This window comes from Salarias fasciatus, chromosome 23 (genome assembly GCF_902148845.1).
Source record: "Salarias fasciatus chromosome 23, fSalaFa1.1, whole genome shotgun sequence".
Classification (NCBI taxonomy): Eukaryota; Metazoa; Chordata; class Actinopteri; order Blenniiformes; family Blenniidae; genus Salarias; species Salarias fasciatus.
In genome coordinates this window covers 31,581,628-31,598,434 of record NC_043766.1, presented here as the reverse complement: position 1 = coordinate 31,598,434, position 16,807 = coordinate 31,581,628, and positions in this window count along the sequence as shown.

The following is a 16,807-nucleotide window of genomic DNA, read 5'->3' as shown; positions in this document are numbered from 1 at the left end:
GCATGTCAGCCAGGCTGCGTATAACGAGCCGGACCGAGTCTCAGCCAACCTTTCATGTCGCATATTCTGTAATTAAAATCGGACAAATTATCTCGGTGCCTGTACCACCCGGTGAAGACATATTTCAGCCTGCTGTCGGCTGAGATAACACTAAGTGGTGTGGGCAGACATGAAGTCTGCTGTGTGTTGTGTGCACGTGGGCATGCGTCCATGTGTAGAGAACATGTTAAGGTGAGGACACTGCTCTTCCCGGGTTTGTTCGCTTCATATCAGTGTGCGGTACACAAACAGCAACCGGAGGGCAGATTAATGGCCCTTTTTATCTATTAAAACCGGGATAGAGGGTGCAGTTAATGTCAGGAGGGGCAGATGCATGTGGACTGTCTTCGGTGGGGTGGGGGTGGGGGTGGGGAGGGGATCGTCTCTCTGGTACATCGACTGTCCTGTTTTTTAGTTGCATGGAAACAGTCATCAAAGCCTATAAACCATAGGTATGTGGAAGGGGGGCAGCGGGAGGAAGGGGGGGGGGGGAGTGGGGGGTGTCTGTGTGCCTGTGTAGAGCACAGAATAGAACATTATCATCCTAACATTATTATTTTTTTGCTTGTTCCATGTTTTAATTTTATCTATTTATTAAGAGAATCAAGCTGTCCCGAGTGCAGCTCTTAAAACTGCTGGTGTAACTGTTAGTCAGACTCTAGTTTAGATCCGTTTTCTTCCTTATGTTCCTAAAATAGACCTTACTTTCTCCCTGACTACCTTAATAAAGTTCAACTATTCTAAATACAAAGATTTAGAAAGTGGTCCAGCTTCAAAGAGATGTTCAGAATGTAGAAAGTTACCCGAAAGTTTGTAAGAACAGCTTCTTGACTGCAGCCTCATTTGCCCAGGGTCCAACGAACATAGAGAACATATTTCCCGGCCCATGAGACTTCCACATCAAGTGACTCCAAATTAAAACTCCTCAAACTGAACTTGTTGGCTGCTCAGACTCGATTATATCAAGTTATCAACAGGTTTATTTTTCTCCCCCTAAACTGCAGATTCCCTCCTTTTCAGCCACAGCTACCATCGAAACTGAAGCCTCAATCAGATATCGCTCCCCGGAGGGTCCATTGCAAATAGTCTGGACTGTGGAGCTTCTCTGAGAATGGGGCCAAATTGTCACTGGACCCTGGTGAGCCCCCCCTCCCGCCTTCAAAAGTCTACTTTAATTGCCGTGTACAATGGAGACGGACACACTGATAACTCTGACAGGGACATCTGAGTGCATGCAGGCTTTTGGAGGAGAATCGGTGTATAAGTCGAACCTTGCGCACACAAGTGTCAAGCTCGTAGACACAAACACAAGCTGGATGGTATGCACAGACGTACACAATCACTTGAGCCCCCCGACAGGCATATTCGGTGCCCACAGCCCCTCCAATCCTTCACACTGACAACAGCTCAGCAACCTCGGCAGAACAGTGTAACCGTAGAAGTTTCCCCCCGGCTGTACTTTCCCATTTCGCCAAGAACAAAGCACGGCCCTTATTTTAGTCCGTGGGCAGATTGAGTTGCTTTTTGCTTTGCACAGAAATTACACATAAATCAAAAGAGGTCCCACCCTTCTGCGATTATTCAATTTCATAATTTAGTTGTTGATGGAAAAAAAAACTTTGAGTCTTTTAAAGACAACTCTGTAAAGAGTTTGGAAACTCCAGCTCAGAATGAATACTACTCCTCCTGCTTGGCTTTTAAATACAAAATATACACATATTTGCCCTGAATAGCTCCAATAGAAAATCATCCAAAGAGTCAATGTGCGCTAAATAAATCAGCCTCCTGCGTAACTTGACAAGTCGCACCTTGCCCTGGATGCAACTGATACCGCACGAGAGGAGGTGTTAGAATTCAAAACATGGTCATTATGCCGGTTTAAGACAGCTTAGCATTTCAGAAGAATATGTAACAAGAAAAGGTAAGTACGGGAGGAGGAAAATGTCTTAATAGGCGCTTTAATTGGGAAGTTAAAGTGGCACCTACCCTTGGTAGTTGGGCACGTTTGCAATCACCAGGACCTTCTTCTCCTTCCCTCCCATGTCTCTCATGGGTGTGATGGGGTCCGTCTCTCTCTTCCTCCACCCGGTGTGTGATTTCACGTCTCGGTAGATGCTCTTGTTCCTCCTCCCTGCACGGTGAGGACACCCTGATCCACACACACACTCACACACACAAACACACAGACAGGCAGACAGACAGTCAGACAGATCAGGACAGACTCAATGGGACGCTCCGGCTGCTTGTGGCTCTCTGCACTGGGAGCCACAATCAACCGAGGGGGATAAGCACCAGAGGGGTGGGAGGGGGTGTGTGGGTGAGGGAGGTGGAGGAGGAGGGGGGGGGGGGTCTGCTCTGCTCTGGGACCCGGGGACCACGGGCACGAACAGAGCAGAAGTGTTCCAGGGAATGCGGCTTGTTATAAAGGAATGAGCGGCATGTCGGAGAGCCATGTGTGTCTGCGACGGGGACGGATGATAGACTGAGAGGGGGAGAGATACAGCGGGGGAGGGGGGCCCAAACTGAGCGAGGGGTGCTGGTGGTGGGGGTCGTCGACATGTGGAAGGTGCTCCGACGGAGGATCCGAAAGCTTTTATTAAACCAGGGTGGTGAATAACTGGAAATACCTTTTGGGCACTAAATGTAACTGTGAGTACTGACAACGCCGTCGCCACAGTTATAATCACTGATGATAAGGTTCCCATAGGTGACAGTTGAAGCTTTAGCTTTGGCGTTATCCAAAAGTGTTGTGTTCATGGTTACTCTTTCACCAAGCTCCTGTTTACTTGATGAGAGGCGCCTCATTAATACCACACAAACTCAGGCCTCCTGTCAGTCATGCTAAAGATGTAAGACTGCAAGTTACGTTAGCGTTGACACGTACGCACAGTAACCAGAGCATTATCAGTCTGTAAAATAAAAAAAGCCTTCTCAGGCTGCTAACCATTCTGCCATGTTGGTGGTTTATGAGTTTTATTGTCTCATTTTCAATGCTTCATATGTGTTTCTTTGAGAGGCGGCTTATTTTAGCCTCTATCCACAGCAGCAGCGATTAGCATGAATAGCCTTTGATTAGCTTTCTTTTATTGACATCTGCATCTGTTTGTATTGTGATAGTTTATCTCAGCCGTACCGAGCCTCAGTGATCTCATTTACGTTTGTTCATTCATTAAATTCTGTATTATGATTCTCTTGAAAGTTCAGTTCTCTTGAAAACATGAATCTATAGTGAGCATTAGCCATTAGCTGTGATCAACACCAAGAGCTGTCTGCATGTAGGTACTTGCTGCTTCTCGTTGTTGTTATTTTAGGAACGCGACAGCTCAGCCGATGTGTCACAGAGAGAAGAAGAAATAGCTGCAAGCCAACGCGGTTCTGTTGTTTTACATGCGATAAAAAAAGTTTTATAGCCAACTAAAAAGTTGGAGCAGGTCATCGTCCAGGCCAGAAGTTGCTGGTTCCATCATCTGGCCCTGTCCATGTGTCAGCGGGGCGGCCTGCAGGTTAGAGAAGCGGACTTGGCATCTAAGGTTCACAGGTTCACTGTGGATCCCTCAGTACGGCCCTTGACCCCCGCCCGCTCCCTGGGGGCTCACGAGGACCACATATACTCCTAGCATGTGCACTTAAGGTTCACTATGAAACGGATTGGTGAAATGCAGAGAAATGATTTCCCCAAGACAAAATTATAAGTACAAAGAAGTTGAGTATATCAAAGTGTCCCAAAATGAAAAACTCCAAGTGACTCCAAAATGTGCTGCATCAGTGAAGCTCATTTGCAAGTATTACAATAAAAGTCTGCTGCATGAGGTCAGAGCCTTTTGTGTGAATTTATCTTGTTTTGTTGTGTATCTTTAAAGATGGAATAAGTAAGAAATTTCCTGTAAAAATAATAAAAATTGTTCCCATTTGTCCCCCGGTATATAAGTAACATTCTCTATAAACAATCATTTTTCTCCATCAACAACGTCTTCGTCAAGTTATTAGTGAAACAACTGAAGTACTTCCTGGTTCCTGAGCTAATCGTATGTGAGTTCCTGAGATTGTCAAACAAGCAAAAGAGCAGCAGCCTGCAAGTATGGAAGCCAGAAAAAGAAATAGATTCATCAAAGCCAAGACACCTGGCATCCTTCAAAACAGGTGAACGACCAAAGACGAAGTAAAACGAGGAGTCCTCTCCTAAACTGGCAACCTGTGAGACACTGTCCAAAGGGGAGGAGAAGGAGGGAGGAAGAATCCTCTCTGCTATTTGTTCTATATTTGCATTACAGTTCTGATTTGAAACACTGTGTGTCAATGTTACTTATTGTGTATTTTAACATCTGAGCTCCTGTTTCATGTCACCTCAGTGTTTTGCTATCTATGTGTGTATACATTAGTACGTTTATGAGTAGCTGAGAAGTGGGAAAAATCCCCCTTTCGACTATGAAAATTAAAGAAATCTCATTTTTTTCTGCTTAAATCCATGAATTACAACTGCACTATACTGGATACATGATGACATCAGATATGCTGATATTTTTTAAAACAGAAAATTGCTGATACTGAAATACTCCGGAGTTGATGGACATGTGTCCACGGGATCCGTGAATTTCTCGCACCCATTCATGGTTTATGTGAAGCACCCAGCGGGGTATGCTGGGTGCTTAGCATCGGCCTGGAGCTGCCCTCAGCTTATTTGCATTAAATAGAATCCTGCCAACTTTATGCAAATGAGGCATGGGGAGAGGAGGTCCGATGCAAATTTTTGTAGAACGCCTAAACTAGCTGTGGGTCACAACAATACACTCGTATTCGAAAGTAACGATACTTTGACATGTTTGTCCTTTGAGTTTTTTTAATGGTTTTTTTTTTTTAGAGTTGTTTGGCTAATTGTTTTCAGCCTCTGCAGAGGATGACTAAATGTGAGAGACAACATGAGTCCAATGAGTTCATGATACCAAGAAGAAAACCTGGGTGAACTTCCTGTTTGAAAACAGAATAGCTCTGATTTACTAAAATCCTGCATGAAGTGTGCTGAACTGCAAGCTCAGTTTGTGTGGGTGATCAGCTGAGAATAATATCACGAATGGCAACAAAAGTGTTTAAATGAGGTTTTATTTTATGCATCACACCTGTTTCCATAAGAATGAGCCACTGGAAGCTGCAATGCTTGAATGATCTAAATTCCAAAATTGAGGTAGAAGATAAAATCTTTAAATAAAAACAGCTGAAGTGAAAACGCTTGCTTTGTTTTATATTGCAGAACCCCCCCCCCCCCCCCCATAACTCTTAATCATGTCTGTTTTTTGCTCAAAAACCATTAGTAGATCATCTAATGAACATTTCGAAACATTTAAAGTAACTTTATGATGTGTGTTAATCAACGGCTTCTTCCCTGTAGTGCTGAGTTTTACATTATAGTTTTTATTCAGATTGTGGTTTACTTAAAACTTTTCAAAGCTAGATTTTTTTTTTTTTTCAAACAAGCCTCCAGTCTCTCAAAGACATTTCTTTTTCAGTATTTTTGATAAATCGGTTCTTCTAACAACATAGTCTGTGCATCCACTTGAATCGGGATTGTGCTGGCTGAAATACACTTGTAAAGAGATGGAATGCCACTGCAGGTTTGTGTGAGGCAGAGTTCAGTCCACAGGTGACCCTAAGATCAAAAGTGCTGCTGAGTGTAGGGTTTAACGGTGCGACAGCCGATGCCAAGGGGCAACAGGCCAAACAGGTGATGTCCAGGCTGAACCTGAGGTTGCTCTGCAGAGGTGACCGTGTCCTTCAGCGAGGGTCGAGGGGTGGAGCAGAGACCACTGTCGCTCACTTTTTGTGGAGATCGACAGTTGGCATGCTAAACGGAGATGCAGCACACGGGCAAAAGACCGGGCAGCTTCTGTGCTGCTTTTCCCGAAGGTCATCAAGACGGTCAGCCAGGAGAGTTGACCTTCTGTCTCCACGGACGAGCGAAGAGACTTTTGTCTCTTCCAGGAGTTTCGTCATGCATGAGATGAGCCAGATGATTGTCTTTAAAGATCTTTATCAGTGTTTTCCTTGTTTATGATGTTGTTAATGTGAGAGAAAGGAATGTGTCTATGTTCATATGTCTGAAACTGAAAATAGATGGAAAATCAACAAACTGCAGCGACACACAACCTCAGCCCAAGCATCAGTATGTCAGCCGTCATAATGACTGTTAGCACTATTAACCAATCTGACATCGTTTACCCAGAGACACCGCAATTCCTCCCAGGAAGGGAAGGCAACTCAGCTAATAAGACGATCTGCTTCCATACAGACTCCAGAAGCATTTTCGTTTACATGAAAGTTTTCCATCCAAACAAAACTACCAAATGTGCTGAAGACGCTGTCGTATGTACGCCAGGCCCGTAGTTATGCTGTAGCACAGGCATTTTGGGGGTATGTTTAAACACTGCCAGGATCACTGAAAAACTTCTTGAAAACACCCTGACTCCATCAGTTTTTTTTTTGTTTTTTTTTAAAGACTGGCTCTTCTGCACATCCATCAGATGGATCATGGCAGCTTCCAGAGTGTCACGGCAAGAGCTGACAGTCTATGATAACGATGCATCTTCACCGTCCGGTAATGTTCACAGCTGATTCTTACCTGACACATCTGCCTGTGGCTTCACTACTGAAGTAACTAACAGCGCCAACTAGTGGGGCGACATGCAAATTACATTCCGTGTTTCTGGTGTTTCCGTGGAAATGGGCACCATTTTCAAAATGTCTTGCAAACGTAAAACTTTTCTGAAGGAAAAATTCTGCAATTTCTCTTGAAACATTGTCGTGTAAATTTGAACTTAGTCAGTCAGTTAGTCAGCTAGACCTCTTGGCCTGCTGTCGGTGTTTGAAGCTGCAGGAGCTGAATGAACGTGTTTAATGGGGCCTCTTCAACACATAGGTCTGTCCTGTGCATCAGCCTTCTACAGGATTGTCTCATTATCGTCTGTTGTGTTTATCGCTGCGATCCATTGTTCTCCTGACCTTCTCATTACTGAACTCAGTCCTCAGCCATCTGGTCCTGACACTGAAGCCTTCCTCCCTCCTGTCCCTCCACCTCCTCTCTCTCTGTGTGCTAATTGGGTACATTGGTGTCTGTTGCTGTTGGGTTTAACGGCGCTTTATGTGTGCGCGGGAGAGTCGCCCTGGGCCAAATGTTTGCATTCTACCGGTGTTATATTTAGCTGCCACTCAATTGGATTATCTTGGGACAATAGTGGTGGTTGCCATCAGAAATACGACAACAGTGCTGCTCTTCACGCGTGTCCCATGTGAAGAGAAAAATGACAGCAGTTGCGGTGATTGATTTAAACCTAGGAGAGCTAGGACAAAATCTGCCTCTCAGAAATGCGGTGTATTAAAGCAGAGAAAATCTGCAGATTAAAGAAGAAAAGCCAGGAGGCGCTGGAGGTGATTCCAGCGTCACACACCCTGAACAGGTCCAACACACACTACACACTCACCTACAACCAATTAAGAGGCAGCAGTTTACCACAAATGCTGGAGGACGCCGGGAAAACCTATAAGGAGAACATGGTTTAAAAGTCTGAGTCAGATGGACGCAACAATACTAAATACTAACATTGTGTATTATGTTCAATGCAATGGGGGATATTTGCACTTGTAAAAGAGCTGCAATAATCCCACTTCACAGCAGCTTGATATCGACCTCAGTCAGTAAGAAGTGTATTTAGATATTTTATGAAAATCAGCGACAGGAGTAAAGCTGACCGCACATTATGAGCCAGACTTGTGCTGTTTGGGTACCTGGTGGTATTTTAGCAACGAAAGGGGTGAAAAGATGTTCAGATTTGATTTGTTTTTTTTTTCTTTCTGTTGGTAAAAACTGCTAAGTGGGGATGAGTGAAGCAGAACGACGCTGCATCGTGTTTCTCAGGGGAAATGAGCCAGATAGGAAGTGCAGTCTGGGTATTTCACAAAGTACCTCATGGTGATGTGTGCCGTTGCACTTAATTCATTCAGCATTTGGCTCAGAAGTCAGAGGTGTAACAGCACACTTTGGCAGTGTGTGATCGTGTCATGTTTTTTTTTTTTTAATAAAGGAAACACCTTGTCAGCTTGTGCTTGCTTTTAACAGTAATCTATTGGATTCACTCAAACATTTTAACTGTGATTCCAAGAGCTTCAATTATGTTACTAAGTATTTCTACTCTACTCTGTATCAATAACTAACCAATGTGTGTGTAGTAATTATTTTTATGAATGAAATTCTGTTTTATAGTGGTGAAAGGAAAAAAAAACACTACAAACAAAAAATGCTCCAAATTGTTAATTTAGCTAAAACTGTACCGAAAGGACTAAAATAATTAGAATGGCTTATTTCATGAAAAAGTCCATGAAAATAAAGATGATACATTGCTGAAATTTGCTAAAAAAAAAAGCAGTAAAGATGCAATAAAGCAGTGGTTATGAAACATGAACATAGTGTATCTGTAAAAAATGGAGTCCACATTTATTTCAGAGTGTCAGTAATGGTCTGTTTGAGTGTAATTAATGATGGCACAATGTGACGGAACATAAAGCTGAGAGTCACGGATCATATTCATTGAAAGGGAGAAACATGGATTGTTTTTATGTTCACTTCATTTTTTAATACACATTTGGGCATAATTTCTTTCCTGTGTGGCTTAAAGAGGTGTTGCACACAAGTGAAGTTTTCTGAAGGTTTTGTTCATCTGGATGCATGAATAAGTCACACTTTGAGACATTAAAACATGTTCGTGTTGAATTATTGTGTTTGTGCAATAAATGTTTCAGAGAAATGAATCTTGGCCTGATATTTCAATCAGGGTTCAGATATCTGGATCCAGAATATCTGGATTCAACTGAGTCACTACTTGTCCAGACAAAGCAAGGATTTTACCTCTGTGTGAAAAATATGTGTTACCATCCTAATTTAAAAAAAATAAAGCATCTAAAGGGCACAACGTTGGAACATAACAATGACGCTACAAAAGAAAACAATAAACGTCTCGTAAAAATGTGGAAGAATGCTATTAAGAAGAATAGAAAAGGATGAGAGTCGAATATCAGAGGCAGGAATTCACGAGCGGACGCACGGGGCGGTTGGTTTGCGCAGTCTGGCCACTTTTAAAGAGTTGCGTTCACGGCGAGGTATTTTCGGCCCAAAGTGCCGCGTAAACCGTCTGGTATGGTTGCGGCGGAGGTTTGAAGATGCATCATGTCACGAAAACTGGCACCGCACGCGGCGCAGAGCTTTCCGGGGCTGGCTGCACGCGAGCTGCAAAAACAGACGACGAGCACTTTGGAGGCCGAGGCGACCCGCCGCACGACTGACACAGATTTTGCCGCGGCCGCACTTAATCTTACGTGGAATCTCAATCAGGAGTGCAGATTCCTTGGTGATCCCTGAGAAGGTCACAGCTGCGTGGCCACACAATCAGGCCGGCATACCGGGCCGACCGCAGCGGTCCGCCTCACAGGCCACTTCCCCCGCTGACGGAATCGAGGGCACCGGTGTTCGCCTTGACCCGAGGCGTTTTCGACAGGACGGTCGGCGGCGTCACCAGGCCTGACCTCACCTCCGACGAATCTGCAACACATTGTTTTTGCTACTGCTGCCCGGTTACAGTGATGAAACGCTGAATAAATACACCGCTGATGCATGGTGGGACGATATACTTAATGGGAGTCGTCCTGCAGGAGGAGGAGGAGGAGGAGGAAGCCTCCATGATAGAAAATGACTGAATGGTTTTAAATGAGAGATAGTTATAAAACTGCATTATTCCGGACCACATTCTAAACAGGCAGTGAAGCGTAACCTCGAGTATTTACACAAACAGCCTCCGTTTAGTGGTTTTCTTTTTTTGTTTTTTTTGGTTTTTGCTGAAGGTCTTTTTGGCATATGGACAAACGGGGACTGAACCAGCAACCTTACAGCTGAAAGTTGACCATCTCTACCAGTTGAGCCATGGTAATATCGCTTCAGATACATGGGTTTTACTTCAATTTCTTCTAAATCGCCATTTTAAAGAAGCAAATACATAAAAAAAAATAAAGTTATTTTCCACAGCTGGAAAATCATTGATTTGTTCGGTCTGTTACAGCAGATTGAGTTACGTTATTGTGATCCTAATACAGGATATTAAGAAGCTGGTCAGAGTTTAAGAGTTTTTTTTAAAAAAAAAAAAAGAAGAAGAAGAAGAAGAAGAAGAAGAATTCAGAAATTGTGTTGTATTTGGAGTTTAAAATTCAGAACTTGGTGTTCAGTAAAGTACTGAATGAGAGACATCATGAAGAAAATAAAGAGCCACTCTACATCCTGGCCATGTCTCACATAGTTTGTTTCTATATCTTTACACAGAGCCAATAAGAGGTGACATTTAATAGTCAATATTATAATAAATAAACATGCTCAACTAGTCCAGCACAAGTTTTTCGATGTGAAAGACACTACTGTGTTTAGACTGAGTTCAGATGTATAAAGTGTGAGAAGAAAAGTTCATAGATTATGTTCTGCAAGTTTCATAAATTTAGTTAGAGGCAGCCGCCTCTACTGGTGTGTGAATGTGTGTGTGTTGGGCAAAAGTTTCTGAAATTGTAGAATTGTATTATAAGTAGCGGTCACCATTGCTCAGCAATTGTGTGAGTGAATGGGTGAATGAGTCAACATAATAATCAACCATTCATCAGAAGATCCAAGGTTATGACAAATTAAGTTTTGGCACAGTCCCCTTCACCTGGTTTGTCCAAAACAGACAGCAGATAGCAGACCTGCTATACGTTCTAGAAAGTGTTTTTTTTTTCTTCTTCTTCTTCTTCTTTCTTTTTCTGTCTTTCTTTGACATGTGCTGATCTAATTTTGACATCAGGCAAACTCTGGAGCCCCCCTCTGATCTTTAGCGCCCTCCCACACACTGGATCCAGGACTCTAGTTCAGGAGCCACATATATAGTTTCCATAGCTAAATTAAAGATGAGGCTTGGCTGAATCATTAACACATGCTGCACACATGCACAAGCACACAAGGGTGTGTATTTCGTGCTGTGCACTCAGTGTGTATTACACAGCTATATGTATACTGCGTGACACGGACAGCACCTGGGACGTGTTGCCATTAAGAGTATATTCTCTATAGCTGCAAGGTCAGATATAGTCCTGCAAGCCTGCAATTGCAATCGAATCTTTTTGGTGCATGTGTCAGTAATTAGCAAAAAGAGCCACGGAAATCTGAGCAAACAGTGAAAGAACACAGCGTTCAGTATCCGCCGCCCCCCCCGCCGGACAGCTGAATCACTCCTGCATCTGTATCAAATGCACGTCACCTTATTTAATTGCACCCCCGGGGACCGCTAATGCTCCGAGAGTGACGTCAGTATTGTGAACGGGCAGCTAAAGGCGGTGTCAGCGATATGTCATGGATTATTTTGTCAGATATCAGCACACCAGCACACATTTTGGACATGCAGTTACACACTTAAAGCCACGAAGCTGCCATGCATGAACTTTTTGCCTCTCACTGCACGGGGGAAGGGGGAGGGGGGGGGGCGACTGAGAGGTGGGCGAAGGACCAGCGCAGACTTATCGCCCAGGTTCACACGTGGTAAAACGGCACATGCCGGCTTGAAGAGCAGGCCACTGTTTGACGGAGAAGCATTGAATCATGGGATTCAAACCGCTCGCTGTGAAGCCGAGATATTTGTTTTCGAGATAAGATTAATATTTAATATGCAACTTTTTAAAGTTCATTGACAGGTGCAAACAGCGGTATGGCTGTGTGAAGTTTGCATGTTCTTCCTGTGTGTACACAGAGGTGTTTCCTCCAGCCAGTTTGGCTTCCCTTCCGCTGTCAAGGGAACTCACCTCTGATCATTCTGGTCATTTATTTTCCCCTTTGAGTTACATTCAAATAAAATATAATCTAAAAAAAAAAAAAAAACATGCATGTGAGGCTAATTGATTTCTCGGTAGTGCATCACGCAGACCATCAGTCTTCTCTTCCAGATCAAAAGCAGTTAATACTAATAAATTAATGTGCAGCAGGTCTGCGTCTGTCGTTTAAGCACTGAAGTGACTTTATTCATCTTCCCCCCCACCAGCATGACTTCCGCTGGACGGCTTTATTGTCATGGCAAGTAAATAAGCAACGTTCTGATATGTGTGATCGCTTCCTCCACCCGTCCAACTATGCGGTATCGCTTCTCATGTTGTGCTCGTGTTGGGGACTCGGCGCTCCGTCCAAGCCCTCCGTGGTGAAGCCAAGTGGAAAAGGTAAGATAGGATAACAGTTTGTGCCACAATCTAGAAATTCTAGTGCTGCAACAGCTAAAAGTGATAGACAATAGGAAAAAAACAAGGTAAAAAGTAACAGTAAGAAAAAACAATATATGTAAAAGGAAGTGGAAAGTTTAATGACTGTTACCATATATTCTTTCACAATATTTACATTATGCATTTGAAAAAATGTGTTATATGTGATATATATTCAAACATTACTGTATGTACAATGTAAACACACATGAATCCATACATCCATCCAAACATGTACATAAATATATACGTGCACACGCTTACATGAAAACATGTGAATGATCCAGTCTCCAGCACATTTTGCTCGTGTAAACAGGCCTCATGCATACAATATCCTCATTTGAACTGTCCTGTTTGTGCGTGATTTCAGTAATGGTCTCAGTCTGAGTTCATCGCCCACAAACCGCTGGCAAAATGAAAGATCCTGAGCACTGCAATTCAGCATGCTTTGGACAGGATCTTAGGAAAGCACTCTCCTGAAACAGGCAGATTGGGTGATTGATTTGTTTGGATTGACGGTGTAGTATTTAGCAGCCCGAACTGTTTTATTTCACACAGGGGATTCAGAGACTGTTATAGTACAGAATATATATGTTGGATTCAGCATCAAGGGATCGGTTCACTCACTATTCAGCTCGGCTGTTAATAGTGTAGCATTAAAGCCAGGTTAAAAATAAAAAACAACAAACCTCAGTACAGTCAGTATTCGCCTTGCCCCTTTTCGCCTGTTTCTGTGTTTGCAGGACTTTAATGTGAGGAAATCATCACAAAATTCTCAAAGTGGCCTAACTTCAGTGCTCCAGAGTGTTGCACTCGTTTGGAGAATGAGGTGCTTTTATTGTGCAAAGTTTGCATATTTTCTCTATGCATGTTTTGTTTTGTTTTGTTTTCCCCCGCAGCTACTCCACTTTCCTCCCTCAATCCAAAAGCAGCTCACCAATACTTATAAATTTCTCGTTGGTGCGAGACTCTCACTGTTTGTGCCGCAAACGTGTCCAAAGTGTAACACGCCAGTGTAATCCAGTGAGCCTGGATCGGCTTAGAGCACCGCAGCAGATCGATGGGTGGAAAATCTACTCAACAACAACTAGAAAATACCTCTCAAAGTAGAGCAAATGTGTCCTGATACCACCTCCACGCTCAATGCACGGCTGGCACCGAGAGCAATCTTCTCGTTTCACTCCTGGAAAGAAATCAAGCGAGTGTGTTTGGTGTACCGCTGAGTGTCCGCCTTCTTTGATTTACTACGACAAGGCAAAGTAAGGACAAAGTAGGTGATGAGTCAAACTCTTTAACCTCCTCCTCCACCCAGCACCTCAAGTCTGCTGAGGACGGCGCTGGGTTGTATTTAAGGAAACATGAATTTACAGCGGCAGGCTGTTGCTCCTTGGCTTTTCACTTGCATTCCACATCGTTGTGGAACAAACAGCTCATCACTGCGTCTGCTTATTTGCTTATTTTTTCCGCAGCAGTGCTTGATTCACAGCGCTGTTCTCGCCGCCGTGCCCCGCTGGCCCGCAGCGCTGCGGGCTTCAGGGGATATGCGACACCCCCCCTCCCTCTCCTGCAGGTGGAAAGCTGCTCCGCTTTCATGTCTCGCTCATAAATAAGTCACAATAACAATGACGAGATTTATGAAATGTCAGATGCTCTGCCAGCGGCCTCCGTCTCCTTCTGTCCGGTGTAACACGGTGACCAGAAAACTGTGCCACTGGCAAATTACACACTGGGTCAGGTAAAGGGTCCAGTCTGCACAGCTCTGAAAAACGCCAGGCTTTACGGGCGCAAATAGACACCACAAATAAGTCTTGGGTATTTTTTTGTCTGTTTGGGTTTTGACAACGTGATGCATGTGAAAAAAGCAAATTTTCCATTTGAAAGGCTGCCTCATCGGTTTTTCTGCAAAGCTTGCGTAAGAGCTGTAAATGCTTTCAGTGGGTCTCAAGAAGGGCTGTTATTTAAGACTCTTTAAGTCCCTTGAATAACAATAGATCATATTCACACACACGTATATAACTACCTACACAAATATAACCCCCAGGCTACAATAGCCGAGCAGCCACTCGGGACAGGAGAGCAATGCGGTGTGTTTGTTTACACATTTGCCAGTTAGAGAACAACACAGTCAGATTTCATTCACAACATGATTGGGTTTTGTTTCTATTACCTACCGACGACTTGGCTTTGGACACTTTCTAGTGATTTTTCACATTTTTCTGAGTTTAAATCCTTTTTTCCACTCATCCAAGCTGACATGACTTTTGGATTATTTAAGGGATTTCTAGCATCCCTGAGGAAATCCATACATGGGCATGAAGAACATGCAAACTCCACAAAGAAAGAAAATTAAACTAGAGTTACTGGAGCTGCAGTGGATCCCAGGTTAAATAGAGCGAAAGCCGAGGTTAATTCTGGACACGTCACCAGTTCATCTCAGACAAATACACACAACTGAGAATCAATATTCATATAAAAATACGTTTTAATTGACGTAGGAAATCTCACTGAGATCTCTTCAATGTGAGGCGATAATGTTAACCACTGAACAGCCTCTCACAGCAACTGGAAGTTCAGAATTCATCATCTCTCACTTGAAGAGTAACAGAGCTGGGGCCTCACCTATAAAGCTTGCAGTGTACAAAATGAGCCCCAAACTTTGCGCAGCGGCTCCTCTGCGCCAAAGCAGGTACCTACACACATTTTGTGAAGGGAAAAAATGCGCCTGACTTTGTGGTCCTCACCGCCAACAAAATAGCTGCCGTACAGGACCGCAAAATTCAGAAAAACTACGTGGAGACGACAAAGCAGAAGGGAACGGAATTGAAAGTCCTTTATTTGTCCCGCATGGGGAAAATGCAGGGTTGCAACGGCAAGAAACGTAGAAAGAAAAGTAGAAAAATACAAAGCCCAACCATACAAGGAAAATCAGATATAATTACATAACAGAAATATACTGACCAACACAACTAATTATTAAATTGAATTAAATATAACGGAAATACAAATCGAAGACACATATATTAAGTAACTGATATACATCAAATATAATTTACATAAAGATCCAAGACAGATATAAATATAATGAAATAAATAACAGATATAAAGATATACATTAGCGGATTCAAAGAGATAATTACGATATACGTTTAGGACGGACAGATATGTACACTATACTAATAACAGATATAAGTTCGATATAATTTAAATATACATTTAAGACAGACAGTGAGTGGTGATGATTGCACATGAGGGGAGACACTTTGAGGACGTCACGTTCAGTGCGCTTTGGAATGTTGTCATCGTGTACCTCACATTCCTACATCTTCTAAAATAAACACAAAATAAATAGTTCAAAGGGGAGCATTCAAACACATCACGTAATAAAAACACCTACAATATTGTCTCTGCACTACAAATACCGACTGTCACTTGTAATGACATAATAATTTTTCTCATTAAAACACACTTCAAATTATTCTCAATTAAATGGCAAATTGACACAAAAAATGCTTGCTATTTTGCCATGGCCATATTTGATGTCTGAACCCCGAATCATCCCGGGTTCACAGCCTCTATGTGCTGCAGCACATTAAAACGTGTTGACTCCAGAGGCAAAACTATTTTGATCATGCATGAACGCACAATCATATTGGGCATCCAATTTCTAGGGGTGTCCTCAGATAGTCGACGATTCGTTCGAAGGGGCCTGATTCGACTGCCAATCACGCAGTCGAAGCATCGAAAAAATGTGGTTATTAAACGAGAACCATTCCATTCCAGCTGTATGGGGGGGCTGAATGACTGATTTTACATAGAATCAGGGCCCGCGATTAGGCTGGGCATCCGGGGCACTTGCCCAGGGCGCCGAGCCATAGGGGGGCACTTGATGAGGCCGTGACGGCCCGAACGGCCCGAACGCACTGGACGCGGAAGCGCCGCGAGCGGTAGCGCCGCGCACGGCGCTTCTGATCGCCTCCCATGTTGACCTATCTGACCGGCCGCACAGAACGCGCAGGGGAGCGCCGCGCGCGCCGCGGCTCGCGCTCTGCAGCGCGCCCGCTCCGCTTCGTTCTATTTTCCGCGCGAGCCGCGAGCGCCGGGAGCGCCATATGTCAAGCTGGATCAAGCATAGATATCTTATAGAACATATATAAGATATCTATGGGATCAAGCAGATCGGACCAGACAGGAAGTCGGAAACAGAAAAGGCAAGAGAATCCGGTCAATTTTCAAAATAAAATAAATTAAATGACGATTAGTTACGGTGCTGCTCGTCCGTCTATAATTTGTCACTTGGGTCTAATCACAAGAGAGATGGGCACACAAACAGACATACGCACGTACGCACCCAAACACACACACACACACACACACACACACACACACGCACAGTCTTGTATTTCTATCCTTGTGGGGACCGTCCATTGACTCCCATTCATGTCTAGCCCCTAACCCTGACCCTTACCCTAAC